At 44.3% G+C, this 12317-nt stretch overlaps 1 long non-coding RNA gene across 1 annotated transcript; it reads left to right on the forward strand.

Annotated features, from left to right (window-relative positions):
- Positions 1 to 455: 455 nt before the first annotated feature.
- LOC310703690 lies at positions 456 to 11569 on the forward strand. Its single transcript, XR_014524313.1, has 4 exons — positions 456 to 599; positions 2331 to 2888; positions 5975 to 6051; positions 10792 to 11569. It is a non-coding gene; the product is annotated as an uncharacterized lncRNA (long non-coding RNA).
- The last annotated feature ends 748 nt before the right edge of the window (positions 11570 to 12317 follow it).

The raw sequence follows: 12317 nt of genomic DNA on the forward strand, positions 1-12317 counted from the left end.
CCCAAAAGTGTTCTTTTCAGAGTGAGATTGCGGCACGAGAGCATGTGAGAGTGCGGCACCCAAAATGGGTGCCACAATCACACATGAAAAACAGAATGTCCCTTTGGGGGGGGGGACACTTGGTGGTTATGCAAGCCTTGTTCACAATACTGACATGACTTGGAGCTGCATCGTACCAGCGGCGGAGCAAGCCGATCGGGTGCCTGGAGCGAGCCAGGCCCGGACGCTCCACAGGCCTCTGAGGAGTCTGCCTGCCTCCTCCCACTCAGCCACCCTACAGTTGAGGGGGAGGCAGTGGGCGGACTGTTTGGGGCAACGCGGAGCCTGCGGGCACCCAAGCTACCACGTCACTCCCAGAAGAGACACGTGGCTTGGGTGCGCTGCAAGTCCCATGGTGAGTGCTGCCCAGCATTTTGTCACCCCCCTCAGTGGTGGCACCCAGGGTGGCACACCCCCTTCCTCCACCCCTGCATCGTACTTCATGTACCAACTGTCATGTTTGCCATAGCAGCAGGAGTATGACATCCGTGTTTCCTGCAGTAGTTCTGCTGTTCATCTGTAAAAGGATGAAGGCCAGACATGCAGGCCTAAACACTTTGGTATATAGCTTGTGGAGCCTCTGGCTGGCTGAAGTTCCCTAGTTCTCCTGGTATGTCCTGCAGAGACCTTAAGGTCCATGAATAATAATAGCTTGAAGGTCCGGGGCCCTAAGGAAGCCAGACCAGGGCCAGGGCTTTTTCAGTGATGGCTCCGACCTGGTGGAATGCTCTGTCCCATGAGACTAAGGCCCTGCAGGACTTGATCTCCTTCTGCAGGGCCTGTGAGACAGAGCTATTCTGCCTTCAGTTTGAATTAGCCTGATCCTCTATTCCCTTTCCCCCTTTCCTCTTCTATAAAGAAACCCTTTCTGGGACCCCACTTTTAAATTCTTCCCTGGTCTCCTTGCTGGCTCTAGTAGGACCAACTTGGCCAGTTAGTCCTGGTGATCATTTGATGTCTACTGACTGGGTTTTCCCCCCTGCCCCCCCAATTACGCCTGAATTTTTGAATTTTATTGATATTGACACTGCATTTTATGTTGTATTTTATGCTGTTTTTAAGTCACATTTTAATCAATGTTTTATATTTGCTGTTAGCTGACGTGAGCCCGGTTCTAAACTGGGAAGGGCGGGGTATAAATAATAATAAAAAATATTATTATTATAGGATGTATCCCTTCCCTCCACATACTGTACATGCTTACTGCAACAAGGGGTGTTGGAGAACTCTAACAGAAATGAGAGTAAAAATTGCCAATGTCTGCTTAGTCATCCCTTGTCCAGAATGGAAATCAACCTGATGAATCCAATCTGTATTTGCTGCTGTTGTTATTTTCAGTCCACAGGCATAACTGATGACTCCTTCGCCATTTGCATTGTGTTTCCTTTGCACTGAAAGGAACAGTGTGGAATAACATAATGATAATGTAATTAACTGCGTAAAATTCCATGACTGCAAAAAGTGAGTTGTAGTTTTTTTGTTGGAAGCCAAACTGCAGCGGAACGGAGACAGCCCTGTGTGTGACGAATGTGGCTTAGAATAGGAAGTTCCCTCACTGGAACAAACAGTGGTGCGTGGATCCATCTGTAGTGCATTTGGGGAAGGCAGAATGCCAGAAGCAATGTTTACCAGGATGGGGATGGGGTGAGGTGAGGCAGCGGTGTGACCAATCCCAAACCTCCTTGACCTCGTGGCCATTTTGCCAAATGCAGTGCCTCTGGCAGGGGGTGTGTGTGTTGCTGCTAGGACTCTTTGTTCAACAGTGCAGGCCCAGTTAACTGTCCTCTCAGTGTTTAAAGTCAGGTGAGTGGGAATGTGTGACAGGATCTTTCTGCTTGAGCACCTTGTTTGGGAAAAGCCAGGACCAGCCCAAGATATTTTGCTGCCTGAGATGGATTAACAATTGCTATCCCTACACACTCTCACCCCAGCCAAGGGGCATAGAGTTCAAGGCCTGCCAAGTTATTTTGGTACCTGAGGCAGAAAATCCCACCTGCCCCTCTCTCCCTCCTTCCCTGGCAGTAAAAAAATTGCAATAATAAAAAATTAACGATCTATAAAATTACCATTTCTAATTACAACCAAAAAATCAACTGCCTGCGGTAGCTTTCTCACTCTGCCTAACAGTAGGGCCGGCCCACAGATCTACCTCCTTGCTGGTCTTCCGATGGGCAGCCAGAACGTGGCTTTTCAGGAAAGCCTTTGGAATGATTTAGAGGGGCTGCCACCTCATGAATTTATGTTTGGCTGCTGCGACTTGTGCTTGTTAAAATGTTTTCATTTTGTTGCAGGTTCTACTTGTTTAATTTCTCACTGATTTAGGTCTCAGGACACCTGGAAGCTGCTGAGGTTCGTTGCTGTTTCTTGGCGTTATCCATAGGCTGCAGCAAAAAGAACAAAGAGCCCTACAGCATCTTAAGAGCAACCAAATTTATTGCAGAATAAGCTTTCATGGACTGCAACCCACTTCATCAGATGCTTGAAGTGCCATCCTGAGTTACCATGAGGTCAGAAGGAAATGAAATGCAGAAAAACACAGACTGTGATAATTACATGATTAACAGTGGTCATTCACAAAACAGTTGTTGATAACACAGACATCCACAGAGGGACATGCTTAGATGAATGAGGGAGGCCTAATTAGTTCCAGCTCATTTACAATGGGGGGCGGGGGTTAAATGAAAAGCCACAATGGATCTCTCTGGCTACAAGCTTGGAGGAAGTTGTCATCAGTGGGAGGATGTCAGGGTGATGGATGGCTGTAATACATCAGAATGGCAAGTGTGAGTCAGAAGACAGGCTGATGGGTTTCTAAGAATTTAAAATGTAATCAGCAAGATGCTCCAAAGGTAATTACTTAGCAAAAAAGGCTGCTTTGGCCAAATTTATGTAAGTCAATTAGGAGAGGGGAATACTTCAAATGGTCAGGTTAATGTTCGTGCAGTGGGGCCATGCTATTATTACATGTATATTTTAGGAAGCTCTGTGAGCAGCTCCAAGAGCTTTGACAAGCAAAGAAAGCAGATGCCCTTTGCAGCGAAAAGGAAGAGTATTTCAACATCTGCTGCGGTCAAAAACGCTATGGAACCTGCTACAATCAAGAGCAGATGAAGGAAACATGCTTTTCAGAGCCTTTTCATGTGTTATGTAGAAGCAAATGTAGGTTTGCCAGTATGCATAAACTCAGCTCAGTTGGTAGAGTATGATAATCTCAGGTTCCATGTGGTTCGAGCCCCACATTGGGCAAAAAGATTCATGCATTGCAGATGGCCTTTGTGGCTGCATCCAACTCTACAGTTCTATGATTCTATGTAACAGGGAGCTGAAATTAACATTGACATGGTGAGAAGAGTAGCTTTATGAGACCCGTGCTTGCAAACTTGTTTGTTGCATTCACACATAACATGCAGTAATTGTGCACTCTTAAAACAGTAAAATCATGAAATGTGTTTTCTGTGGCCTTTAGACACAGACCTAGCTGGGAATAAAATCAATGTGTGAGCAGAAGTTACTTCTGACCATTCCTTCTGTAATATTACTTAGGTACACTCGTCTCAAAGGATGCAGAAAGCTGCCTTAAATTGGGTCAAATTGTTGTTGACAATGTTCTCACATGTCTACAGTGTTTTTCAACCTTGGCCATCCAAATGTTGTTGGATGACTGATCCCATCATACTTGACCATTGGCTATGCTGACTGGCGATGATGGGAGTTTGAGTCCAAAAACATCAGGGGGGCCTAAGGTGGAAGAACAGTGCATTTTAAACAAGAGCCTTTCCATGCCCTGACTGGAGATTCAGGGAACCAAGCCTGGGGGTTTTTTTTGCACACAAAGCATACCCTCTGTCAATGAGCTATGGCCCTTTCCCAGCATTCATTTTCTTTCTGAGTTTCCTTGCCTTCAGACTACATGATTGTCTACCAGAGGCAGGGGTGCTGCATTGTGAAGTTAATGATTCTAAATATTACAGGGGGAGAAAGTGGGGTGGATAAACCTACCAGAGAGATACTGTTTTTACTGGGCATCTTCACGGCATGGGTAATATCTGCATGTTCATCCTCTCTTAATCCTCCAAAGTGTGAAAAGTGTAGCTTTGTGCCTCCACATAAAGAAAGGAGCGCAGAGAGACTATAGGAGCGCTGTGTGTGGAAATGGCCTGTGTGTTTTGGGATGCTGTGGCACTTTTTTCAAGAGGAGATCAATGTGAGTTCACAGAGCCTGAAATGGCTGCTGTCCTCTTGCAAAAAAGAAAAAGAAAAAGAGGGATGTATTCCTGGATATGGACTGACTGCTTTACCAGATTTCATCTTGTAGCTTCTACCTTCACAGTCAAAGAATCTCATGTTTGGAAAGGACTCAAGGCTGATCACTGAAGAATTGATGCTTTTGAATTATGGTGCTGGAGGAGACTCTTGAGAGTCCCATGGACTGGAAGAAGATCAAACCTATCCATTCTGAAGGAAATCAGCCCTGAGTGCTCACTGGAAGGACAGATCCTCAAGCTGAGGCTCCAATACTTTGGCCACCTCATGAGAAGAGAAGACTCCCTGGAAAAGACCCTGATGTTGGGAAAGATGGAGGGCACAAGGAGAAGGGGACGACAGAGGACGAGATGGTTGGATAGTGTTCTCGAAGCTACCAGCATGAGTCTGACCAAACTGCGGGAGGCAGTGGAAGACAGAAGTGCCTGGCGTGCTATGGTCCATGGGGTCATGAAGAGTCGAACAGGACTAAACGACTAAACAACAACAACAACAACAACAGAATAATCCAGACTGAACCTCCCAAACCTATAACAATACACATAGATATCAGGCATATTTTCAATGAAACCCTCGTGCCTGATGACGACCATCAGCCAACTCTTTCGTGTTAGCAGGTAGTCTCTGTGATCTGTGGTACTCAAGAGGTCCTGTTTCTGGCAAAGCATATCAGATGCATGTGCACTGAATACACAGTCTACTATATTTGACAAGGCAAAAGCAGGCTCTGCTCATACAAACAATTCCTTGAAGATAATGACTGTATTGGCCATTTCATCACTGAGACTTTATCCTCAGGGTGGGATGAGCAGCATATATCACACATTTCTCCACTAGCTGCCAGAAGCCATTGCAAGAGGAGAGATAGGACTGCCTACAATCCTGAATGCCACCCAAGATTTGCAAATTGTCCCCATGGACCGTATCGCTTCAGTTAACCCATTGGTCTGTTTAGGCCAGCACCATCAACTGTGCCAAGTTGTGCACAGACTGTGCAAGTTGTGCACAGACTCTTCATGGTTTCTGGCAGAGGCCCTGCAACTTTATTGCACCACTCTTGCTGCTGGAAACAGAACCTGGGTCCTATGAGAGCTAAGCACATGTTCTGCTGTTGAGTAGCAGCCCCTCTCCAAAGCTTCCTACAAATAATGCATTCAAATACCCTTGCTTAGTTACAGGTTCATGCTCTGATCTAGCTAGGGAGATAAGCCCACAGAAGTGATTTGCATAGATCTGTTTTCTTGCTGAATGGGGAGCTGCATGCCTAGCCCGTATGCCCACATGATGCACCTCTGCATTGCATTGTGCAAGGGCACAGATTTCTCTCTTCACCCAAATGTGCCTCTCTGTTACCTATAGCCTTTTGTCTTGGACGGAGGGCAGGATGCTGTGTGTGAACATTTGTGGGTCAGGGCCAATGTCTTGATAACGTTATACGTTGGTAAGAAGGTGCTTGCATTATTTTTTTTAACGTTTGCTCAAACAACTCATCCCCTCAAGTATTTGTTATTCCTGCATAATGTGGATAAACAATTTCACATCACTGCTCTTACCTCTGCTCTGGCAGTCAATTCCGAACCAGAAATGGATGTGGTGAATGTGCAATAAAATGAATAATTCAATGGCAATAATGTGTTGCTTATTAAATATGGTGTGTGTTTTTTAAAAAAAGGATGAATAATACATTTGCTAGAGCGGTGAAGTTGCCTCCTGATCTGTTTGCCCAGAAAAAAACCTGATATGGCAGTGGTATGTTTGTTAAAGTTACATTTTCCTTAACAGTCGCATACATAGGTTGGAAAGGAATTGGATACAATGAAACATAGAGTGATTAAGGCCAGACAGCACATTTATGTAGAGTTCTGACAATTGTATTCTCAGGCCTTCCCACTAGCCCTAAATGAGGCATGGAGAACATGTGGTCCACCAGGACTGTAAAAGATTGTCTCTGAATACTTGTTTCTAGGAATCTCAGGTGGGTAGAGGGCTTTTGCAGGCTTCCCACAGGCATCTGGTTAGCCCCTGTGAGACCAGGATGCTGGTCTAGATGGGCCATTGGCTTGATACAGCAGGCTTTGGATCATATATATGATCCCCTGTGGATTGGCTTAGCTGTGGGACACATACAGCGGTCTTGACTTTGCCAATTTCTCTAGTATTTGCTGATAACACTGTTCTGGACCGGACAGCCTGAAATTATGAGAGGAAATTTAGATGGATAATCTGGCTTCAGAGCTGGCCCACTCATGAGGTGGGGTGAAGCACTCACCTCAGGTGGCAGAAGTACAGGAGGCTATGCTCTGCCTGCCCCACTACTTCCACTGCTGCCAGAATGTCCCGCCGGCAGCATTCATTTATATGGGCATTCTTATGTATTCATATATTCATTCATATATATGGGCATGCTGGCTGTGGCTGATAGGAACTGGAGCCCAATGACATCTGGAGAGGCGCGCCAACCCAACCATACATGATGGACAACCTGAAATATGATGGCTGTCTTTGAGTGTCCTTCAGAACTATGGCAAGGATTGAGAGTGGCTTTGCATGCTGTAAGCAAGCAAGGACAGAAGAAATACAAATCCATTACATTAAACACGTAGGAATGTACACCAAACCAGATTATTGATCTATCTAGCTCAGAATTGTCTACACCCTGTGGGTAGCACCTTCCAGATGTTTTGAACCCATCAGTCCCAGTCAGCATGACCAACTTTCAGGGACTATGGGAGTTGTAGTGAAGCAACATCTGGAGGATACTGTCCTGACCAGTGCTATTTTTCTAGAAAAAGAATTACTGGAACTCACCATGAATGCCTCCCTCGTTTTATTAGAATGGCAATGGTGCCCACCTGAGAGGTGCCGGAACTGAGTTCCGACAAGGTCCCGCTGAAAAAAGCCCTGGTCTTGGCCACTCTTGGTCTACACCAGCCATGCCCATCCTAGTGCCTTCTGGAAGTTTCGAACTGCAACTCCCATCAGCTCCAGCCAGCGTGGTCACTGGGATGCCAGAAATCAAGGCAATACAAAATGATCTCTGTAGGCTTTTCCAGGAATTCTGCATGCATAAGGCTTAGCAACTGAATGTGAACAAGTTTCCTTTCAATGCTGAGGAGTGGGGAGGAGGGGAAAGAAGGAAGGAAGGAAGGAAGTTTGCTCCTGCTTCCCTTGCACATGTCTAGCCCTAGACATGGCATAGGGTTATTGAATAGGACTTGTGTGCGCCTGGTCCTGTTCCCCTTCCTTTTCAGTTCCCCTTCCCATATTTCCACAAGTCCACAAAGGTCAGAATGCTCTCTGGTTTGAAACAGGGTTGGGTCAACTTCAGTCTTGCACAATCCACTTTCTATGCTCTACAATCCCTGCAGCCCACCAATGTGTTTTACTTTTGTAAAGCAAGAGCACACACTCCAAAAAACGCAACATTGATCCTGATGTAAGTCTGGATACAGCACAATTTGCTGCTTCTTTCTCTTGCCCATTGTTTTGCTTTTCTCCACTGCACTAATAAATCCCCTCAGGCAATTATACCTCCTTGTGGCTAATGTAAGCTAAACTGAGATTCAGTGAGCTGGAACACAAAGCCGATGGAGAAGGAATGGTCTTTCCTGCATCTGAGGGATCTTATTGCCTCTGGTGTGTGAGGATTATTTACTAGAATAATCATTCTATTGCATCCCTCTGCTTCCGTTTCAGCCACAGATGCTTTGAGCTTGTATTCCTCTTTTAATTACCTTCTCTTCCCCACACTCTATGTTCTGCAGTGAATGTTTCTAGGGCTAGCCCAAAACATTTTGCTGCCTGAGGCAAAGGACAGGATGATGTCCCTGTCATTCCATGGACATAGAACACAGGAGGCTGCCTTAAACTGAGCCAGCTCATTGGTCCATTTAGCTCAGGACGATCTTCATTAATTGCCAGTGGCTCTCCAGGATTCCAGACAGGGTTCTCTTCCAGCACTCCCTGCAGAGGCTGGGGTTTCAATCTGGGACTTTCTGCACAGAATGCAGAAGCTCTACTACGGAGCTACAGCTTCTCCTTACAAAAGCTGAAGTTGACTTGAAGTTACTTCACATTGGCAATAGGGTAGCATTCTCATCTGTGCCTGGATGAAGCTTAAGGGATCCCAGTAGCTTAGGCGGGCAGTGGAGGGTGGGTGCAACTTTTGCCCCCTTAGTTTCTTCCACTTGAGACAATTACCTCACTTTACCTAATGGTAGGACCACTCCTGAATGTTTCAGCTCCTGATGTGCATACATGGTCCACAATAAGGCATTTTCTTAATAAGGTTTTCTCCAACCCATGGGTTAGCATTTACATCTGAACCAGCCTAAATTTATTACTGGAGTTGGCATACTTTTTGAGGGGTCTGTGCGCATCTGTTTTCTTGCATGCCTTAGTTGTATACCTGAGCATATTAAGTCATCATAACCCTTATTTGAGGGCAGTGGCGTAGCGTGGGTTGTCAGCACCCAGGGCAAGGCAAGTAATTTGCGCCCCCTAACCCGTGGATTTGCGCCCCCTAACCCTAGCCCCCAGATGTTGCGCCCGGTGCGGCCGGGCCCCCCTGCACCCCCCACGCTACGCCACTGTTTGAGGGCAAAGCTGTGTTTATCTTTAGCCTTTTATTACTGTTGCTTTCTTCTCTTTCTAACATCAGTTTAACATGTATATGTGGATATGGTAAGTTTCTGTAAGAAGCAAAAATCTGCCTCCATTGTTTTTAGAGTAGTATACAGAGGAAGATCTCCTGCCCACCTAGCAATTCGAAAGCACATCAAGTGCAAGCAGATAAATAGGTACTGCTCTGGCGGGAAGGTAAACAGTGTTTCTGTGCACTGCTCTGGTTTGCCAGAAGTGGCTTAGTTATGCTGGCCACATGATCAGGAAACTGTCTGCAGACAAACGCCGGCTGCCTCGGCCAGTAAAGCAAGATGAGTGCGCAACCCCAGAGTTGTCTGCGACTGGACCTAACAGTCAGGGGTACCTTTACCTTTACAGAGGAAGGTATTGATCATTTGAGTGAACGAAACTTTTCTTTGGCTAGTTGGCATGTTGTTCTCTCTCCACGTTAAATAAGTAAAGTAAGTAAGTAAAATGTTATGCCGCAACAAGATAACACTTGCTTAGTTCCTATGTTGATCTTGGCAGCTCAGGGGAGTTGGGAATGATTTAGTGAAGCAACTAATGTCAATGTAAGGAAACAATACTTTCTGATCCTTTATATTATATCTGATATGTACTTTATTATTCAAGACAATATCTAAGGGGTCCCCACCTTCCTCACAAGGTTACCCATAAACATTACATTAATGCCCTTGCTACTGACTTCCTTAAATGCCTGACTTATTATCAGCAATTTTATTTCATATTTTGCGAGGATGTCATCGTAAGTTATGGACCCCACTCCCAGTTCAATAGTATAATAAATGGTTTTGGTCAAATTGGCTGAGCATTTCCATTTAGACTTTAAAATAGAAATGAGTACAAATCAAGAGGAGAAGCTTTATTATAAAAGAATCAAATAATGTTTTTGAAAAATAGCTATGTTACCATATCTGGACAGATTTTACAGTTCTCTCCAACCCACCAGAAATAGATTCTGCAGATCTAGTTAAAACAGATTTGCTTGGAGCCTTCAGAGACTACTGCATTGGGTCTTCCTCTCTGCCTTCTTCGTGTCACTGAAGAGAAGTCAGTCTGGAAGACCCAGCTTGTGGTGTCAAGGCACTTGTTGCTGGAAGTACATCTAGGTTTGGGACTTTGGTATTTAAAGGACAACTTACTCCCATATGAGGCTCTCTGGTCATTGAAGTCTTCTTCCTAGTGTCCTTACCTTCAAATGAAAGGCAAGTGGCCTTCTTTGTAGCAGCATAGTTCCAAAATGTCCAGTATATTCCTCCTGTTGTTTGAGCTCTTGTGGATATGGCCTTGCTCCATATGTCTTTGGGTGTTGGAATAAGAGTGGATGGGGCCTCTTCAATGATGGCACCTATATTACGAAAAGTGCTTTCTGAGGAAATCTACCAGGCTTTCTTTCTCTCTGAGCTCTTTATTTATATTGCTGCTTGCTTACAGCTTTTCAATTATATTTTAGGGGTGGAAAGTCATGTTCCGTGTCATTCTCTGCTTTCTTTTTGCAGAGTCTTCTGAAAACACATTTCAGCCCCCAAGGCTGAAATTGGAAGGGAGAAGAGGGCCTTCTTAACCTTCCACTGTTTTGCCCCTGAGGCTTTAACCTGTGGCTTTAACCACCACAGGGAAAAGATACAGGCACTTGTCCTACTTTTTATCCAGCAGGAGCAAAAATAGTTTTGGGGTGGGCAAGCTTCCGTAGGAAAATGGCAGGAGGGGAAGGGTTAGGAAGACCCTCTTTCCAAATGGCCACCTTCCTCTTCAATTTTCTGCTTCAGTGTAAAAGAGTATGTGTGTGTGTGTGTGTCTTGAAAAAGAATTCTGCAATCATATGTCTTTTTATTTATCTTTTAGTTTGGCTAGTGGAAACAGTCTACAAGATATGTTATCAGCTGCATTGCTACAAATCTGGATATCACAGCCATGTATACCTCTTGGTACTTCAGTTGGGTAAGATGTGGATGGAGGCTTTCATGCAACTCGGACAGAATAACATAGGAGAATCCTGCAAGAGAAATCCTAAAAGAGGAATGATTAGTATAAAGCTATGAATATTTAACCTGGGAGCTGGTGAGGTGTGTGTCTTATGATTAGGTTTAGTTATCTAGTTCACATTGCATTATCTATCCATCTAGGAAAACAGTTACTTTAAAAATTCTATTTGAGTTCTTATAGCTTTTGGGCGTTAGTTTTTGAGGCAAGATGTGTACCTGGTAGCAAAAGATTAGACTTCTGTGTATGCATATAGGAAAATGGCTGAGAAATGGATAGAAAATATGCAGATTCCTTGAGGGGGTGTCTTAACACTGTGCTTCTCACCTGAATGGAATCCGTCTGACCTTCATTATTTCCAGGTCAGGTGGAAGGAATTTAGTCAGAACAGAGTTGCCTCTATGTGACCCAGAAATAACCAGAGTCTCCTGGAAGCCAATAAGCGAACAAGCCTTCTGGCATATCAACCCACTTCAATCAGTGCTGAATGCCTCTGCCAAACATCTCTCCCCAAAACATTGTTATGATCATACCAGCTCTTTAAGCTTTCTGCAACACTCTTCCTGCAGTCAATGCTCTGATTGTGTATTTTCTTTCTAACACCATGTCTCATTTCCTTTGACATTCTTCAGATTTATTAGTGTTAACTTGACCCTCACCCTCCCACCCTCTGTTGTCCTGTCATTTTCATTACAGTGCTCTGTACACCTGGATAAGCCTCCTTGCCTTGCAGCTCTTAAAAGCACAGGAAAAGTGGGGCAATCCTAATCACAATATATATATATATATATATATATATATATATATATATATATATATATGCAGGTTTTGGTGTCTTCGGGTGTCTTCCCGTGTAAGAGTTGGGGTGTCTAGGCGACGTTTCGACGAGGTCTCACTCGTCATCTTCAGGCTGGTGCTTTCGGCTTCTTGTTACTGGAACAGAGTAACAGAGCTCTGTTCCAGTAACAAGAAGCCGAAAGCACCAGCCTGAAGATGACGAGTGAGACCTCGTCGAAACGTCGCCTAGACACCCCAACTCTTACACGGGAAGACACCCGAAGACACCAAAACCTGCATTCCTGTACCCGTGAAAATCTACGAAAGCATATATATATATATATATATATATATATAAGATATTTATTAAGATTTTCAAAATATTACAAAAGAAAAATACAAAAAATAAAAATACAAAATAAAAATAATTAAAAACAACTCAATCTTTCCATTAGTTATTTTTCATTAGCTTGTTTCCTGGACCTCCTCATGCCTCCCTTTTTTGTATTCCAATTCAGTTTGTTGGTTCAGCAAATCCTTCCCCTCTTTGTTTATCCTAGTCTTTAATCTTAAAATATTGTAACATTAAATCTTTACCTATTAGTAATCCA

The sequence above is a fragment of the Podarcis liolepis genome (assembly GCF_965112155.1).
Source record: "Podarcis liolepis genome assembly, chromosome: 3".
In the NCBI taxonomy this organism is placed as follows: domain Eukaryota; kingdom Metazoa; phylum Chordata; class Lepidosauria; order Squamata; family Lacertidae; genus Podarcis; species Podarcis liolepis.